At 38.2% G+C, this 21,110-nt stretch overlaps 1 protein-coding gene across 1 annotated transcript in view; it reads right to left on the bottom strand.

Moving 5' to 3' along the window:
• The window catches only part of ctnnbip1 (catenin, beta interacting protein 1), a 37,561-nt gene extending 18,963 nt beyond the window's left edge, over positions 1 to 18,598 (bottom strand). Inside the window, exon 1 of the mRNA XM_017488050.3 lies at positions 18,438 to 18,598. The gene's annotated coding sequence lies outside the window, so the exon portion shown is untranslated. The remainder of the gene's footprint in view (positions 1 to 18,437) is intronic.
• Between the last annotated feature and the right edge of the window lie 2,512 nt (positions 18,599 to 21,110).

The following is a 21,110-nucleotide window of genomic DNA, read 5'->3' as shown; positions in this document are numbered from 1 at the left end:
TGAGTCTAATATGTAAGTCACTTAATATCAACTTAGTGTTTATATGTCAGCATAGCATGTTAAATTAACTAGTGAATGAAAAACACCATCAGCTGTGTGAGCTTTTACAATAATGTCCTATGATTATTAACATATACTGCAGATGCTCAACAGCACAGCCAGGCTGCTCCTGAACCTTTAACTCACGCACACTCAGATCAGGTCAGTAGCCGTGTTTCCATCCACGTATTTTTATGAGAATTTTGAAAATTCGCAGAAAAATGGCTTTTTTCGATAAGAAAACATACGCATGAACTACAATGGAAACACATTTACCGAATAAATTCCTCCATGCGCATCAAAAATGTCATGTGACTTTCCCCTCAACAAATCAGGTGATTGGCTGATGTGATTGGATATTCAGCGCATGTGGCCAACATATAACGCGTGATGGCAATGCGTTTCTCTGTGGGAACTGGGGCGCATCGAGTCAGTGGCATAACTGGACTAACAAATGGACCGATCTCAGTGCACAGCATCTCAAACGTTGTTTTTGTCATTCTGAAGTGCCTGAGCCAAAGTCTGTCATTGAAATTTGGTAAAATTGTCTCCCAGAACTGTTTAACACGATTCGCTTCCCAAATATCAGGCAGCCGCCTCAGATCAAAAGACAACATGAGATTTGTATGTGCTGAAGGCTGATTGGCATTTCTAAATTGTATGGAGTGTGTTAATATGTCTGTGATTGTGCCCTCCGATGGGTTGGCACCCCGTCCAGGGTGTTCCCCGTCTTGTGCCCCGGGTTCCCTGCGATAGGCTCCAGGCTCACCGCAACCCTGTGTAGGATAAGCAGTATTGGTAATGGATGGATGGCTAATCTAACCCCCTTCCTGTAAAAAATAATTAATTGAGACATTTCAATGTCACAGAGAGCGCTTAATGTTTTCACCCTGAAGGAAAGACGTACACACGGACAAACACACACAAACACACACACTGTGATGGAAGTCGTGTACACCATGTAGTCATGGTGCAGGAGCAAACTAAATGGCCCTCGTCTATGTTTAATATGGGTTTCTTTGAGCTCTCTGCATTGCCTGCTTTTTCTCGCTCTCTCTCGCTCGCTCGCTCTCTCTCTCTCTCGCTCTCTCTCTCTCTCTACCTCACTCGCTCACTCACTAATGGCCTAGTTCTGCAGCCAGACTCCCTGCGCAGCAATTTTAACGGCACAAAAGCAAGGAAGGAATGCAAATTACAGAAAAAGGATTGTGCCTGACAGGTGATATATCCAACCACCAATGTCCTTGTCAGCTTTTATTCACAACATGTCAAGCTGAAGCACTTTTCATTTAATAACATAATGGCCAAACAAAGTAGCAGCCTTCAGTTGTGAACCTGACGATTCAGATCATTTCCATGCAAAAGCACAAGCGTAGCAAATCCGTTCGAAATAAAAAAATTTTTAAAAAATAATATTTTTTTTAAAAACGGAGTGGTGGAGAGAAAAACAGACAGCGGTAAATGTGTTTATTTGTTGAAAAATCTGGGAGAATCCATTTGGAGGCAACCTACAGCCTTTTATCTGTACAAACAGTCAGTAATGCATGTTGAAAGCTTGTCTGATGTTGGGGTTATGTTTAATTGAAAAGATGGTGCATCCCCACCCTTTTCATGACATACGGCACAAAGACGACCACACGTCCCGTACTACATGGCGGTAATTCATGTCTCCTAATCACAGATTTTATGCTGGATCGCCTCATTAGGGCATAACATGTTGTGATGTTTATTTAAAAAATGAGCAGGACAGAAACAAAAATTCCCAGGAAAAAAAACATCTCATCCGTAGGCTATGTATGAAGAAGTCACCAAAGGGCACATCGTCAAAGAGACTGCATCACATTAAAAAAAAAAAAAAACTGCTCTCATCTCTGGCATTTTATAGGCAGGAGTGGGGGATGATGAATGCTGGCACAGAGAGTGAGTGCGAGAGAGAGAGAGAGAGAGAGATGAAAGACAGAGAGGGACCGACGTGTCATCTCTGCACCGCTGAGACACTGGGTACACCTTCGGGGGGAGGCAGCTCTTCAGAGACTTTTCTCTCTCTACCTCCCTCCTTCCCTCCTGCTCATTTGATCATGTCTGGGCTCAGCGCAAGAGACGAGTTTGACAGCTCAGAGAGACACCAGAGTCTTGTACACTGTGTGCTGAAAACACAATGAGGACACAGCGCAGTTGCACAGAAACACCTTTCCCCTAATCACTGCCTACAAGTCTTTCTATAAAACAATTCTCAGGCCCTAAGAAAATGAATTCATAAAGTTTACAAGCAGGTAGATTATAAGCAGTTTGACTAAAAGGCTGCACGTATATTCTGTGAAAGCTCGAGTGCTTCCTCTATTGTAGCAAAATCAGACTAGGGATGGACAAATCATTCAAATCATGGCTATTTGTGAATGGTATAATTTTATAAAAAGCATATGCCTTAATGAGTTTTACCAAATAAATAAATAAATAAATAAATAAAAAACCTTTATTTGTTACATTTGTTGTGAAGGAACCTCAGTCCACTTCCTAGCACAGTCTGATTGCAACGACACACATTTCAACCCTGATGCATATTGCATAGCAGGAACATGATATGCAACACGAGTTGTAGGCAACCATTTATAACGTGTAAGTTAATTAAACTGACATCTAAGGTTACGTCCACATTAATCCGGATACGTTTGAAAATGCATCTTTTTTTTTTGGCTTCTCCTCCACACCGAGACAGCGTTTTTGTCCAGCGAAAACTGAGCTTTTCAAAAGCGCTCTCCCAACTGGATCAATTTGAAAACGCCGTTTTTGCGTTGTAGTGTGGACTGAGAAAAAGGAGACATTCAAAAACGATGTCGTATTTTTAGTCATGTGACTAACAAGATGGTTGACGATGTTGGGCTGCAGTTGTTGTGCCTGTTATCCATTTTGATAGCGTTGTTAAAGATTACTGTCACTTCGTACAAATTAAATAGACGGAAAGCAAACAAACGCAGGAGAGAAACGATGAAGGACAAAGATTCCCACGTTTTTATGTGCGCTCAGTATAGGGATGTAAGCGTTTTCAGACGTTTCTGTGTGGACGAGCAATTTTTGGAAAACGTTTGAAAACGCCAGTGTGTACGGAGAGCGTTTTAAAATGAAAATGCAGTTTTCAGATCTATCTGGATTAATGTGGACGTAGCCTAAACTGACGAGAAGAGTCTGACAGACAGGCCTGTACTAGGTAAGATGGATTCTAGAGATCAAAAAATAATAATGATAAATTTAAATATAAATAAAGAAATAAAAATAAATTTAAAAAAGAGAGAGAAAAAAAGTGTCTCAGCTTGGAAAACCCTCCACCAATTCTGACTGAAATATATTTCTCTTGTGCATGTATATCAACTGCAAGCAACATTTTAAATTCTAGTCATCTCCAGAAATAAACAAGTACAACTCAACACCACCGACAGCGATGCCTCTGCCATTAAGAAGTCTAGTCCTTTTTGTTACTAATTTGTATGCCTCAGTTACCCGTAATATAATTTATTTATTTATTTTATATTATATATATATATATATATATATATATATATATATATATATATATATATATATATATATATATATATATATATATATATATATATATATATACACACACACACACACACACACACACACACACACACACACACACACACACTACATGGCCAGAAACATGTGGACACCTCTCTTAACTGCCAAGTTCTGGTATTTCAGCCACACCTTTTGCTGCCAGGTAAAATCAAGCACACAGCCATGCAATCTCCACAGCCGAACCTTGGCAGTAGAATGGGTCATACGGAACAGCTCAGTGACTTGAAACATGGTACCATCATAGGACCACGCATGGTACCGTCACAGGACCACGCAAACTCACAGAGCAGAGCAGTCCGTACAAATCTGATGAAACCGAATTGCTAAGGCTTATGTTCACTTTGCTACAGCACATAACTACAGGGTGTCCCAAAAGTCTCCATACGTAGGGGATTATGTTCGCCAGCACCACATTGGTTGTGCCTTCGTCAGTGGAAGTTTGTGGACTTCCACTTCTCGGTTGGTCCGCAAAACACTTCCAGTCTTTATGAATTTGTTAAGTTTGGCGACAGTGTTGTGTGTGATGTGTTTGCCATGTTTCCTGTTAAAGTCCACGGGACCCTTGTGACAGCTTCCCGATCCAGCCATGAGAATGATCTCAATAGATTCTTCTCTTGTCAAGGGCATTCTTAAAGCGATCTGGGGGAAACATATATAAAATATAAACTAAGTATGAAAGACATCTTGCTAAAAAAAATAAATAAAAAATGTTAATTTCCCCTGTGTATACAGAGCTTTTGGGACAGCCTGTAGATCAAAGCCTGACCTTCACTGTATAATGAAATTACAGTAAGCTAGCAAGTTTGTGGACGTCTTTCGAAACGCATACTGTGTTTGTTAAAATGGAGGCAAGATTTGCAACAAACACTACTCATCTTTGCTCTACAACTGTTCTGGTCATTAAGGATGATCTGTGCCCTTCTCCTCTCTCACTGAGGAAAGTACAGTTCTGAAGCTCTGGATGTCTTCCGACAGGCAAAACAATACCAGACATAACTAAAGACTTTTTACGTGAGTGACTCCTGACCTGTAATAAGCAGAGGAAGCAGGAAATTCTGGCTTCTGGAAAGAAAATTAGATATAAATAGCACTGGTATTCACGGAGATGAACTACTACATAATATAAACCAATAAATAAAAAAAAAGAAAAGAAGAAAGAAGAAGCAACAAATCTTGTTTGAGCTTTTATTGCAGCACAATTAAAGATGCAGTATACATATTATTAGAGGTCTTGACAATAGCCCTGGGCAATATGATGATATTGAGAGAAAATATTTCACTAAACACTTTTCGGACACATTGCTGGTGTTATAAGTATTTTTTAAATAATGATTACAAAGTGAAATTGTTTATATCCTGATATATCTTGATATATTAGGTTTACTGACAAGCTGCCAGCAATATAGTAGTAATGCATTAAAAAAAATCTATAAATAATAATAATGCATTTATTCATTCTATTTAAAAAAGAAAATATATAAAAGAGACATTTTTAAAAATTATACTGAAAAAACTAACATTTTAAATCTATAAGAATTTTTAGCATTTTACCATTTTCCCATCATTTTATAGTTACTTTTTTAATTGCTCAGCTCAGCGACATTTTAGATTTAGAAATCTAATAATACAGCTTTAAAATCCAATACAAATTGTTGTCCAGGTTAAATAACTGTACATGTTACATAAACGTTTTCGTTTAACATTTATATAAATCATTTTTCCATAGTTTTTATTTTAAAATGTAACTACTGTTCTGCTAGCAATTCATTAGCAAACCTACTGTATATTGCATTGAATATTATGTATGATAGAAACGTCTTCAGGTATTGCGATATAATATTTCGAATCACTTCACACCCTCCACCCCTACTTGATAAAGAATGAATAACTATGACGTGGCCTTGATGTGTATGTACTTTGCGACACCTTAAAAAACATTTAGTCTGCACCTAAAAACAATCTTGTAAAAAAAAAAATAAAAAATAAAAATAAAAAAAAACACAATCAAAAAAACCCCCCCATTTACACGTTTACTCGTGCAAAATCTTCTGATCTTAACAGGAGTAATAAAATTCACTTCAATGTGCAGCTCAGGAAAACCCCTCTGCAAAGCATCAGTAGAAAGCCTACTATAATCCGCTATGAACCTCAGGAATAAGAAACCTATTAGACAACAGATGAATGCGAGAATTTAAAAGCAGCGAACTGAGAAGGGGTTGAACTTAATCCCTTAGCCGTGATCATGCTTGTGCCGTTATGATTGCGAGATCTGTGGCACATCAGTCTATTAAATATCTGTTTATTGTGATTAATATCGCACACTCTGGCTACAGTTTTCCACGCCTTTTAATCTGGAACAAAGATGAGCTACTGTGCTATAAAAAGAAATGTACCAATGATAGAGTGCTTTAGGGTTAAAGATAAATAACGCCTAAACCGGAAAGCCACTAGAGCTATAGAGTTTATTACTCACACTGCTCATAAAGACTGAGCTACTGAGATAAATCACGGCTTAAACCCTATTTGGATCGGGTTAGTTTACCACAGGGGCGTCTGTAATAGAAATAATTTTATTAAATGACCACAAGAGTTGGTACGTTGGTCATATGTTGACGCTCCATTCACAACATGGCGTGCAAACAGTCGAAGAAGCACTGGAGTAGAGAAGAGACGCTGGCTCTAAGGGCGATATAATATCGATAAATGATTACGCGATACACGTTTCAGAGTTATCGTTGGTATGGTGACGCATTTGTTGTTGTTTTTTTACATTTTCAATAATTACAAATTAAATGGTACTGAATGGATGATATTGATTTGACATCATAAAAAAAAATCTTTCATCTTTGTAGGCATTAAAGAAAAGTATCGTCAAACTCCATTTAACTTTTTTTATTTGTTTATTTTACTACTGATTCGCAGACAGTTTGATAGCTAAATTACATATATTGTGACACGCATCATGTATTGTAGAAATGTCAAGTTCAAGCCCTACTCTTATTTCACTTTGTGGTGAACAAGGGTTCCAGCTAATTTGAAAATACTTTCGTGACTCAGAAAATATTTAATATCTGGGTGAGGGTCAACGATACACGCATTACCAGACTAAATACAGCAAGTAGCAGCGGTCATACCCCCCCGCCCAAACATAGAAAGTCAAGGACATGTACATCTCGACGGGACTAAAATGATCAGAAGACCTCAGAGATTGGTGAAAACCAGTAGGTAATATGGTCTGTAACTTTCTCAGAGGACGGAGAAAAACAGTGACAGTGGAAGACCTGTAAAAGGATTAAATGTAAATGTAATCCTGTCTGGATAGGTCTTTACACAAGACGGCTCTAAAGAGAAACTACTAGACTCAGCTGAGTGAGACAACCTATACTAATCTTTGGACATGTTCACATTTTTGGAGGCTAATGGCATCAACTCGATTGGTCACTTGCCGAGTGATCATTAAAAGTGCATCTGTTACACAGTGAGCCCCGGTAAGCCGAGAGCTGGACTCATCGACTGCACTGTAGCATTGAGTATCCAGTCAGTGCAATGTGATAAGGTCTTGCATGTGGCAGGGTCACAGAGGTCACACATTAGTCCTGCAACCATGTAACTCGCTCGCCTCTTTATACAGCCAAAGCATTTAGTGCAGTCAGCATGACTTTTTACGTCGAGCCTTAAAGGAACATGCCAACGTTTTTCAAACAAATCCCTACCCACGGAGAAGAATTCCAGAAGTTTTATCTGAACTGACAAACACAACTTTCTATACCGCACTACACTTTCATAATCTCGGAATCGCTGTAATACTCATCATAAACAACTTTTAACACGAAAATAAACATGAGAGCTGACGATCATGTGACTTCATGACTGGTGGGGTGAAAAAAAAAAAGAGCTATATAAGAAAAATGTGGAGGAAGAATTGATTTGGGAGACGTGGGCAGAGATGACCGTCTATTCTGCAAAGAGAAATGGAGGCATAGTGCAAAGAAACGTAGCTATATTTATTATGTGGGTCACCACGAACTGTTTTATTGGCTGTTCCTAACAATATTTGTTATTGACAAATAACTTCTTATAGAAGCAATATTATTGCCGCTTCTTCTCCGACTCTCATTGGCTGTCGGTCATGGCTGTTCTTGCTATGTGTTGTAGAGGCACTCACGCTATAAGATTCATCGCTGAGAAATTCAAACGTGCTTAAAAATGTGGAAGCATCAACCAACATTGCATCTCTGAACTGCTCTAACAGCACGATTGGTCACTAGGGCGTATGCACAAAACCCCAAGTCGCTGAGCTTGGGGCTGGGGCTCTCTACCAATCGCAAAAATTAAACTCCAGCATGGAAATCAGGACTAAAATATGACAAGGATGTATTTGTAAAATAAAATCTTAATCTGAATAATTTATCCTTTAAAAGGTGGAACTACTTTTTCAGGCAGAACTAGAATGACTGTTCCTGTGTTCAAATATTGAATAATAAGAATATTATCGAGCTACATAAGAGCTTTGGTAGAACACTCTCTCATGTCTGTCTCATGCTAATACTTGTATTGTTCAGAGTGTAAAAGTTTGAATTTGAGCTACAAAGCTCAAATACAATTTGGAATACAATTATAAGCAAGTTTTTATTCAACAGGTTTTCTTTTTTTTTTGGTCCACTTGACATTTAGTCAGTCACAAACAATGAAACGACAAAGCATTAATCATTCTCTTTGAACCCCTACATAAGGACAATACTCATCAGCTAGTCAAGACAACACAAGCCAGAAGCAAATGCGTGCTCGTTATCTGAACTTAGTCACGTTTCAGGTACTGTGTCAAGTGGACGTCTAGCTTGTGAGAATGTGAACTCGCAATTGTGACCAAAAGTCAGAATTTAGGTTTAAAAACACTGGAGCCTCCTTTCAAAATCCCAAGAATGCAGACATACTGTAAAAAAGTTTTAGCAAAAAAAAAATTCATAAATCTTAAATTTAAATCATATTTTTAATATGAGATTATTAGAAATCAATTATAATATTATTCAGCCTGTTAAAAGCTTTCAATAGTCTAATACTATTGTCAGATCATTTTACTCCTGTCTATAAAGTAATGCTTAAAATTTGAAAATGTCTCAATAATGACTATTTTACGCATGAAATTTTGTCGCTGTTTTTTTTTTTTAGGAACCACTAGATAAATTTGACTATATTTTTCACATCATTTTCAAAGAGCTAAAGCCAAGTTATAACTCTATAAAACATGCAGAATTCAGATGATGCTGATTTATGAGAATGGCCAAGAGTGCCTGTGCTGTCCTGCTTTTCTTTTTAATGAGGTCTCATGAACTTTTGAGCTTTGGTGTTAGCTGCTCAGGAGTTAGCTAGCATTACATACATATATATAAAGGAGGTTCATCGAAACATTGCAGTGCATTACCCGACTCTCTAAGAGATAAACAATGGCTGACAGGAGGCCCATGTAAACACAAATAAGCACTCCGTGCTATAACAGTTTTCCAAATGGGTTTTCTCCACCACTTCAGACTTGAGCCTACAGCTTAAAAATTATTTTTATCAGGTTCTACACATCTTTTAAAAATCGACTATTGCTCCTTAAAGGGAATGCATTGCCACATGTAATACAATTGGGAAGAAAATTGTCCAAGTAGGTCTTGTTTTTGGTAAATGGCTTCAACTTTCCCAAACTCATTGGGAGGTTTTCAGCTGAACAAGTTTGTCCTGACATAGCGTCGTTATTAATAATAGTAAAATGTTATGAGACGGAAATAAAGGTCACACATCCTGAAAAGCTAATCATGTGCACACAGTAAATCTGTCAACAGCTAAACCATGTCATCCCTCCTGGAACAGCTGGGAAAGCCACACTCTCCTACACACCAGCACCAGGAAATAGGACAGGAGATCTTTAACTGTTGTGCTGGGGAAATCTCTTTTGTGCTGGAAAATTTTACTGACTGTTTAACTTTAAAACCATGTAGAAAGAAAGCACCAGGTATAAAACATACTTCTTTTAATATCAGTGTTAGAAAATAATAGATTTTGGATACACTATTGAGTTTCCCAACAACTGCCTTATGTATAATACTTGTTGCACATATGCTACAGAATCAACAGATAGAATAATATATTTTGGCACCTCTGCTTCATGAAAACATATTACAATATAACACAGTGGATTTCTTTTTTAAAATTACGTCCTAACCCTGCCTTGGTGTCTACCTACAAAGATAATGGATAAGGAAACAAGTAACATCTAACAAACACGATGATTAAAACCAGTCAGTATGTCTGAAGAAGTCCAAGGAAAATTGTGGCTTTAAAGTGTGATTTTCTCAAACAATGAATGTCACAATGGACGGATGCCTAATTAACTCAGTTTCCAGATGTCAAAATTTCCATGATGCTCCTATTAGAGATCGACCGATATTGATGTTTTTTTTAATAACCGATACCAATTATTTGCATGTTTACTGCTATTTATTTATTGTTTTACTTTTGTTTTTAACACAATGATAACACCATCACTGAACAAAACTTTTTATTTATAACAATTTTCTTAATTTCACTTCCTCCTTGCATACAAAACAAAACTCTTATTAATACACCAATAAAATAGAGGGGTCTGAAAGAGTGCAAAAAATAAAATAAAAAATGTTCAAATTTATGTGCACTGTTACTAAAGTGACTTTTTAAAAAAAAATAAAAGCATTGATGAGGTAAACATATTACGTGACTGTGAGTTTGTCTCTATTTCTTAGCACCAACCTGCATAAACTACATATCAAGCATTTATGTAACACATCTGTCCCGTAATGGCTGTTATGTTAAATAACGTTTATTAATTAAAGCAAAGCAAGTATACTTTACCTGTGTACAACTTTGTTGACCCATTTCCCCTCGGATTTGGTCCGGCGTGCATTTCTCAAAATTATTTGATTCGAAATGTGAAGGATCTGGAGAGATTCTGTATGGAGGAATGGTCTCAGATCCCTTGCCATGTATTCTCCAACCTCATCAGGCATTATAGGAGAAGACTCCGAGCTGATATTTTGGCAAAGGGAGGTAGCACAAAGTACTGACTAAAAGAGTGCCAATAATTGTTGCGCACCTATATTTAATTTTTTTTTTTCCATAAACCTCTGTTGTGTTTGCAATTGTTTGATATCCATGAGAGAAGAGTATTTGTGACTTGTATTAACAAAAGAACAAAAGGTTAAACAACAAAGAAATATTTATCACAGCCTTCTTTGCTCGTATTTTCTAAGGGTGCCAATATTAGTTGAGGGCACTGTAGATCAGTTATTATCTTGCTACTAGTACCCCTGTAACTTCTGCACAAACTTTTAAGGCTCCTTCATCAATCCTTTTTCATCTTTATATTTCATTAATGTACATAAATCTTAACATACAGTGTGTATATTATTTATAGCAACACTGTGCATACTACTTTCATTTACTTGTTTTGCTCCAATATATACAGAGGGGGTTTTAAAACATATTTTTCATATACTTTATCAATGCAGCCCTAATTTTATAGCGGTGTTTAGAGGGAACTTCCAAGTCGTGATGCAGAGCAAGCACCAGCTGGTAAAAGCTTCAGCTGAACTGTCACATGTTTGAGAAAAGATTGTATTGTAATCTACCGCTAATCTAGCGCTTCGTATGTACAGTACGAAAACAATGGTTGCTGTATCTGGCCGCAATGATGATGAAGCACATGGTGAAAGTGCGACTGAGAAGTAGGTCACGAGTCGTTAGCAGTATGCGAAGAGTATGTGAAACATGACCCTGTAGAGGGATTTAACCAAATGCCAAATAACCATAAACTCCCTTCCTGCCGCACTGCTTCCAACTTCCTGTCACTGACTACTATTTAATGCGACAAATATTACATTATATATAATATATTGAATATTCATCATAGTTTTCTCTTCCCCCCCCCCCCCCCACTAGAAGATCCAGACCACTGGGTCACTGTTTAATTATCATTATAATCAATTCAGTTTCTAAAAGGAAATAACTTATATAATAAATAACAGAGAAGTGATTCATTATGGAGGCTTTTGAATTTACACACCGAGTTATGACTTTCTTCAACATAGGACTAATTATACAGCAATAAAAGATATACAGAGATACTAGTGTGAGTCCTGAGAATGTATTTGATAAGAATCAGTTATTTTTAACTGGAGAAATAAAAAATAACTGCAATACGTAACATTGTGTCTTGCACTTGAGTACTCATCATGAATTACAATAGAAACACTACTGCAGTGAGTTGGTCCCGTTGGGATTTCACTGCCGAGGCTGAGAGAGAGAGAGAGAGAGAGAGAGAGAGAGAGAGAGAGAGAGAGAGAGAGAGAGAGCGTGTGAGCGAGCGAGACAGAGAAAGAGAGTAACACTTACACTCTATAACAGGCCTGTGCAGGATTCATGCAAAAAGAACAGTTAAAAACAACCGAGTTTCCAATTTGAATAACTGGGTCTACACTGACTGCATTGGAAAGAAAGAACATAGCTAAAACACCTGGAGATCAAAATAATAGAATAAAATAATAGGTGGCACTGTGCAGAACAAAAAACAAATCGAGCTGAATGATCAGCGGTCAGCTCTTAGTTACTGATCTGTACAAAATTTAGTTAAAAGAAAGTCAAACTCACAATACAACGGTGATTTCTAATCCAAACATACAGTGGGGGAAATAAGTATTGAACGCGTCAACGTTTCTTTCAGTAAATATATTTCCAATGAGGTGATTCACGTGAAATTTTCACCAGACATCGGTATTAACTCGAGAAATCTGGAAATATAAAGAATTCACAACATTAAAGTCCATAAAAAAAAGTTGTGTGTAATAAAGTGGAATGACACAGGGAAAAAAAAGGATTGAACACGCTAAGGAAAAGCAGTTCTCCAAGGCAAGGTAAGGCAAGGAACCATTTGAAATCGTTATGTAATTATAGCCCCTATCTGTGCAAATTAATATCAGGTGCATTAGTAAAATAATGGTCTGTAAAAAGGCTTTTCCTTACCAAGGTGTCAAGATGCAAAATTTCATGTGAATATCCTCACTGGAAATATATTTACTGAAAAAAAAAATGTTGACGCTTCCAATACTTATTTCCCCCCACTGTCCTCCAGAAAGCTATACAATTCCTTTCAGAAGTGGGTTTTATCGTCTATCTAGACACACCGGTACATTCAGACGATAAAGAACACATGATTTTATATAATGTCGATAGGCTTGCTCTAATGTTATCAGTTCTACAGAACAGCTTATTCAGAGGTACTTGCGGACTGAGCATGCGCATATATCTCAGTGGATTTTCTGAATAAAGTGTTTACATGCAACAATACAGGCATGTTCCAGGAGTGGAAATCAGAGTTTGGTGAATGAGAACATTGTCTTAATGTGAATCGGGCAATCGGATTGCGGCGCTTACATGACTCGATACTAATTATAATATTGCTAAAATCCGATTCATATCGGAATAGTGATGTGCATGTAAACATAGCCATTGTGGACAGACGGCCAAAACATATAGAAAAAGATGCATTATCAAATAACGTGGAAGTAGAATATATTTTTATAACAACATCATTAAATAATTAATGGTTACGTTTTCCATATGGAAGGAGTCTCCAGTGTCAGGGCTTACTGTGTAACGGTTGGTAACGTCTTCAGGACAGAGGTCTTTGTTCTGTCCGGTTTTATGGTAACAGGACAGGAGATGTGATTAGAGGAACTAACTTGTCTTGCACAACAGACATTAAATGGTTAGAAAGCACAATGTGTTATTTTTAATAAATGAAAAAAATTGTCATTATCATCAGTAAACCGCTGTGGTGTAGGAGGAATAAAAACGCATCAAGACATGCTGTTATAGGAAAATAATCAACTTCAGGGTGTTAACAGTAACTCTGCTTTGCATCATACTCCATTACACCAAGCTGTTGCTCCTATAGCATGCGCACAAGTGTTTGTCTTCTTACTTAGATTGAGTCAGAGCAAAAGAAAATTCAATCAAGGGTTATGCGTTAACCAAGCGTTTCCCAACCTATTTTCAGTCACGGCACCCTGTGAAAAATAAATATATATATATATATATATATATATATATAATAAATAGTTGCGCCCCACACAAACACTAATGCTAGACAGCATCAGCTACATGAGGATGAAGTTGATGGTCCAGAAGAAATCTGTCTATATTCTTTTGCACTACACACGCATCGTCACACGCTGATTATTAGGATAAAACACACGCATACGTTACGCATACTGATGTTGACGTGCTGCTGACAGGTCAGCGAGGGGGAGGGAATTATAATTTTTTAGGGATATAATTATTATGCATGTGTGTGTGTCCCTCTTATTATTTCAGTGTCTGTGTTATTATTTCAGACATCAGATTTTTATCGTATGTATTAAAAGTTTTATACAAATTTTAGCATTTTAGAAACGTTTGAAGGATTTTACACGCCACCCCTGCTGTCATCAGACTGCACCCTGGTTGGAAACACTGCATTAAACTATAATTAGTGTGCAAGGGCATGGATCATTTAGTAGCTATGTGTCTGAGAGAAACTAGAGAGGTTTGAGCTTCATTGCAAGAGGTTCAACCCATAGCATATAAAGCATGTTGGAGCATGGCAGGGGGTTTGAGCCTCGCCTGAGCCTGCTGCACAAAGACAGCTGATCATTACCTCCAGGGACATGGAGGCTGAGCTGTGCCAGAGCTCCACCTGCCCCAGTTTTGGAACCCGGAGCTCAGTCCTAAACCGGAGCTACATCCAAAACCATGGAGGACTGCTAGGTATGAGCGATATAGACGTAAAACTAGATCACGATTATTTCATAGTGTTATTTGAGGTAATTATATAAGTGACGACATGAAAATTGTTTCGCACGGTCATTCACAGTGATGTTTGTTGGTAAATGAGACCTTTAAGCTGAACTCATGTTCGACACACGTGAATCGAAGAGGGCTTTGTTTGAATGCGCGTTGTGACGACGTCACAAGATGCGTCTTGGCCGCAACCTGTGGAAAATCTGCGGTAATTTAGAAAAGTTGCGAGCTCCTCTGAATGTAGCTGAGTTTGCTTGATTTTGTGTTAATTCCTGCGATCGTAAAATCCTGGAGGGACTGTATATTACAGAGGAAGCTCCTTTTTTGGGGATTAATTCTTCTTCCTCATCTACGACTGGAACTCCGCCTTTAATCACACGAGTTCTCATTCGACGTGCGAGATGCCCACGATGTGGCGCGTAAACACATCATCGACTACATCATCAGTATCGCGGGATGACAAATTCTTATCATGGGGAGGAATTGTACAGGTATATCATGGACGATGCGGCATGGCACAGCCCTAAGGACTGCTATAGATAAATATTAGCACAGCCATAATAAATAATAGTCTAGTAGCAGCTGCTACAGCACATGAAACAAAATGAGCGGGTACAAATTCAAACAGTGAATTCTGACATGAGAAGGGAATGAGAGCTACAGTCTTACAGAAACAAGCCGAAAAGGAAATTCTTGCCACAACCTATTACACTATTTCATCATTTTTTTATTTTTTGGACTGACTGATTTCATATCTTGCTGAACAGACTGAACGAGAAGCGAAGCGGAAACATTCCTACATCTAAACAGGAAAAGGGATTATTTTTAAATAAATCTTGATATCATGTGATCAGTATTTTGATGTATTCTTAAAGAGAAGTCTTTGTCTGGTTTCCCCAGTCAGACCTGCACAACTAGTCCGACTTTTTCAACTTTTGATCCCAGCTTTTTTGGCTTCGTTAGTTAACTAAACATAATCGACTATGATACTGGCAACCTTATCAAAAAAAAAAAATTATTTTACACTGATAAATGAATAAAAGTAAATCACAAGCTCTCCATTCAGATGTCATAACTGTCCGTCTGGATCGATGCTGTAAAGTCTAATTCAGTTATTATGAATCAATCCATTTTCCATACCGCTTATCCTACACAGGGTTACAGGGAACCTGTAGCCTATCCCAGGGGACTCTCGGCATGAGGCGGGGGACACCCTGGACGGGGTGCCATCCCACTGCAGGGCACAATCATATACACACTCACACACCCATTCACACACTATTGAAAAGTTAGAAATGCAAATCAGCCTACTGCGCATGTCTTTGTACTGGGGGAGGAAACCGGAGAACCCAGAGGAAACCCCCGAGGCACGGGGAGAACATGCTAACTCAACGCACACAGGGTGGAGGTGGGATTCAAAGCCATGGTCATGTGATGACCACTAAACAACCGTGCCTCCCCCGCCAATTATTTTAAATCTAACCATGATTATATTTATGCGGTGGTGTAGTGGATCTGGAGCCTATCCCGGAAACATGGGACGTGAGGTAAGAACATCCCCAAAGCAGACATCATGCACACACACACGCTCACACTTAACTGTTGCGGTGCACCTGCCAAAATATTTTGTTTAGTGGGAGAAAACTGGGGACACAGGGAGACCTTGTACAGAAACTTCACACAGACAGTAACCACAGGTCAGAATCAAACCGAGGACCCTGGATCTATGAGGCAACAATGTGTCAACACTGTTTTATATCCATATAAAATGATGTTATGATAAAAACAAACAAAAAAAAAAGATTTTGCTCCTAACTGTAATATTGAACAATCACGATGAACAATTGTGATTCAAGAGAGCAAAACAAGCATGATTATCATCTCAGCACAGCCTGTGTTGAATGATACATTTTAAGAAAATACAAAGAACTCTTAAAAGAAAACTTTTTTGCTGGGTGGTGACATTATCTATGCGATATTGAACGTGGAAGATCCTGCTTCAACGTCCCCATGAAGCACCTTGAAACGAGCAGCATTCCTCAGCGTGTTGACGTCATTTCCACTAAAACAGGAACTCAGGAGCCTTTTTAAAATCGCCAATAGTGTTTAGTCGTACTTGACGGATTTTTATATAATTTCGGGGGCGGGACACTTCAGATTCTAGAGAGCATTTGATTGGACAGAAAATCGGATGAGAAGCTGAAGTGCAGAATGATGTCACCAAAACCTGAGAGACTGTACATTTTGAATGCATATATCTTCTAAAAGCGAATTTCGTCACTGTTTTGGAGCACACTACCTCATAGATAACCTTAAAGGCTGACATATTCATACAAAAAGCCACAAAACTTTTGAAACAATTTTGATTTGATGGGGACTTTAAGTGTGCACTCACTAGGGACAGGCGATATCTTATCGTATGCGATATACCGGTAGAAGTTCTCCACAATAAGAATTAGACTTCCAGAGAAAATATGGTAAAAGGTCTGCACTAATATAGTGCTTTTTTTTTAACCTTAGCGGTTCCAAAGCACTTTACACTGTGTCTCATTCACCCACACACACACACACCAATGGTAGCAGAGCTGCCATGTAAGGCTCTAACTTGCCATCGGGAGCAACTTAGGGTTCAGAGTTTTACCCAAGGGCACTTCAGAGTCACGTGGGCCAGGAATCGAACCGCCAACCCTATAATTAGTGGACAACCCGCTCTACCACCTGAGCCACAGTCGCCCATAATAACGATAAAGCCTAGTTGATGACGTATTGGTGTGCGACCCATTCGCAGCTCATGTGCAGAGTGAAAACGAGTACGGCGGAAGGCGGACGTGAAGCCGAGGAGGAGTTTATCGTTAAACGAGGAGCTACATCTACAATCTGAACTTTTTTTGTTTAAACAGTTAGAAAATCAGTTTAACTTTTAGACCAATGTTTGTGTTTCTGAGTCTCTCAAGACTGCATGTAGGTGTGACTTGTAGCCAAAAACAGTGCTGCATGGTACTATATTTATATCGTCACCGCAATAAATACGAGAAAATATCGTGATGTAGTTTTCCGTCCATAATCGCCCATCCCTAGCACACACATCACTCACTCTGCTTAGTCAATCCCAAAACTTTCCCCAGCGTCAGCATTAGGTATTTTGAACAGGTGATCCCCCAGCTGAGATCTCCCTTCCTATGCGAAAGTGAGCCACAACCGTAACCGTGACAGTTGTGTTCACATGCACAATGGGTTCGAGGGTGTGGGGGACACAAAAATAGACTCTGATCAACACTTAGGCACTGTGCTGAGAGGCGTGAAATGTTGCATTAAGCCATGACATTCCTGATCACTTCATGTTCCAGACTATCCCTATGAGTAATGACTGTATAACCAGAGTATTGTTACCTGATCTGAACCATGACTGACCAAGCCAAGCCAACCCAACCCTGTGTGAAACAATCAAGGCTCAACTGAAATGTTCAGAATGGATACAAGCTTCAACAGAAAGCTTCAGCACTGTTATGTTGATTCAAACTGAAAACAAAAATGAGATAAAACCTCAAGTGAAGAGTCGCAGTGCTGAAGATTGAGCATCTGGATAAAGAACTGCTCACATTATCCAACAATGTCCACAAAAACATGAGCTTTTTGTTTTTCTTTCAATAAAATACACAATTAAACGTTATGGCACTGATTCGACACTGTGTCTTCTTGCAGAGATTTGAAATAACCATGTGAGGGTGTTAAATAAAAATAAAAACCCACTGTGCAGTATTTTTATATGAAGCGAGCTGAGCGCTCTGTGGTTTCTAACAAAGCCTTCAATGAAGTTCCCATACACTCACTAGCTAAGCTAAGCTACCAAGCTAATAGACTCCTCAATGCTAAACAGAATTTACGCTTGCTAGCAGTCGTTTTAATAACCCGGTTCCGACGCGCCGACTTTTCTCACTCACCTCTCCTGGTCCAGGATTTTTCCCTTGTTTCTGCGTTATTTAAATGTTAAGTTGTTTCTAAGGAAGCGTACTGTTCCGGGGTCACATCCCCGACAATCGATGGGAGCTGCGAGTGGAGCCAAAGAAGGAGCGGAGACAGTGTGTTTTCTCACCCGTTTTCCGACAGGCCACGCCCATTGCGCTAGGATCAACCAGGAGTGCGTCTTCATGAGCTGTGCGCTGATTGGCCACTGTCCGACGTGACTCTGGAGAAACAGCCAATTCTGGCAGCAATTCTCTGAATATGGGTGGTAAAAATGAACATGAAGCGGAATAGGGGAACTGAAGGAAAGGTGCAGCACCGGTTTATGCAGTGTATTACAAAGCGTTCACCACTAGGGAGCGATGTTTGTTCACATTTTGGATTTGAGACATTTTGAGTTATTATAAATCAGATTAATTATATCTGTTTATGCCGCAGCGCTGTTGAATCCTCGATTCTGATTGGTCCGAAGATGTTGGTCAATTTTCTATAACAGAAGTTTGGAGGTAGTTCCGGCTGCAAGGCAAATCACAGGTATATATCAATGCGCTCGCTGTTCTAATACATTACCGTTTACATTTACATTTACATTTATGGCATTTCGCAGACGCCCTTATCCAGAGCGACTTACATTTTATTTAATTTATACATAATTTACTTCATTTATACGTTTCTATAGTAACAGCTCATTCACAGGGATTTGCACTGCACCACATTATATAATCTAGGGCTAATAATGGATTAGGGCTAATAAAAATGGATTATTTTCCTGTAACAGCACTCCCCAGTGTTTAATCCTTACATATCATAACATGCACTGGTTACTTTTTTCTTCCCTTTTCAATATTACCTCTGTATACATTACTTTATGAAGGTTCTACTCATTCATAATAGACATTCTCTTTTATCATAATATGTAAGACGAGACAGTTTGTGGACCCTTGTAAAATAAATATTGAATGAAACTATGACTTTGTAATACTGTCTGTCCATTAGGATGGCTTTGTAGATCCATTTGGCTGTGATCTGGCAACCCTGATAATATCAGCAGCCTTTAGTACAAGATTTTAATGAGTAGATACGTAGTGGCAAAATGGTGGAAGAAGCCAACATTTGAGTAAAAGTAAACAATCCCACATAACATCACTCCTATCTGGGGAAAGAAATTACAATCCATTAGAAAAATCTTTGGCTGTTATCATGTAATAAACCATAATAGGAACTGGCTTATTGGTTTCGATCATATTCCTGTAATTTTCCATTAGGAATTTTCTGGTATTAAAATACCACAAGAAACCAGCAGAGCTTTCATTCATGGGTGGATTATTTCCATCAGCATAAAAATAGATTAGTCACCAGGAACCATTAAGAAAACACATTCCATTTAAATTACCATTACAGGCCACCAGAAACAGAACAATTGTTCTTTGAACTAAAAGTTTCTACAGCAATAAAGTTCAGAAAACATTCAGCTAAACTAAAAAGAGTAACTGGGTAAATTCAAGTCATTGTAAATGTACTATACATGTACTGTATAGTACATGTATAGTAATAATAATAATTCAAGATTCTTAAAAATAATTACAGTAAAAAAATGCACTCATACAAAGATTTATGTTGTCACCTCTGCATTATTTATGTCAATAACAGTGTCACATAATTTCTAATATACTTTATATACTTATCATAAAATAACACCACAGGACTGATTTTCCTTTACTGAAGCCTAGACTGAAGGCAAAATCAACTCTAAAACAGGCAGGAACTAAACTGGTCATGTATGGATCATATTTAAGTACTAAACATTTTAACACTGCTTTTCCCCCAATTTATTTCCAAAGTTTCCTGAAAAGTGCAAAGTATAAAATCCTTTGTAATTTCTACAGTCCCCTCCAACGCTATAGGAATGGCAAGACCAATTCATTTGGAGGTTGTTGGCGATGTCGCTGATTTCAGGTTTTTCTTAAAGCTCTCACAATGTTTCTGTCATCAGCTGTTGTTGTTTTCCTTGGTCGTCCCATTCAGTACACCAGTGGTTTATTTCTTTTTCAGGATATTCCAGATTGTTGTCTTGGCTATGCCCAATGTTTGTGCAATGCCTCTGATGGATTTTCCCTCTTTTCTCAGCTTCTAAATGGCTTGCTTTTCTCCCATAGTCCGCTCTCTGATCTTCATGTTGGTTTAGCATTTTTAACAACAAATACAGTCTTCACAGGTGAAGATTATGGCTAAAACCAAGAGTATATGTTCAGAGCTATTTAATGTTTAAACAAATCAATCTAAGAGGACACACCTGGGTAACAAGAAACATGTCACTCACACGTTCCAATATTTTTGCTTACCTAAAAATTGAGTGGTCTGATACAAAATGTGCTATGTTCTATGTCGTTTAACACATCTACATATAAATACCAGGAAATAAAATATGAAATTCTAAACTCTCTTCTCATATTAAGTCTACAGCAAAAACAAATTAATTGGTCTTGATGTTCCAGTAGATTCGGAGGGGATGTATATGCTTTTCCCAATACTGGACATTTAAATGACATCTGATTGATGTTGTACTTTTCTATATTTTCTGTAACTTGAATGGAATGAAATCTACCATTGGACATTTCAAACTCCCACTACATTGATTAGAATAAAATGCT

This window comes from Ictalurus punctatus, chromosome 15 (assembly GCF_001660625.3).
Source record: "Ictalurus punctatus breed USDA103 chromosome 15, Coco_2.0, whole genome shotgun sequence".
In the NCBI taxonomy this organism is placed as follows: domain Eukaryota; kingdom Metazoa; phylum Chordata; class Actinopteri; order Siluriformes; family Ictaluridae; genus Ictalurus; species Ictalurus punctatus.
Note: the sequence above shows the minus strand (reverse complement) of the source record. Positions and strands in the feature narration are given on the sequence as shown.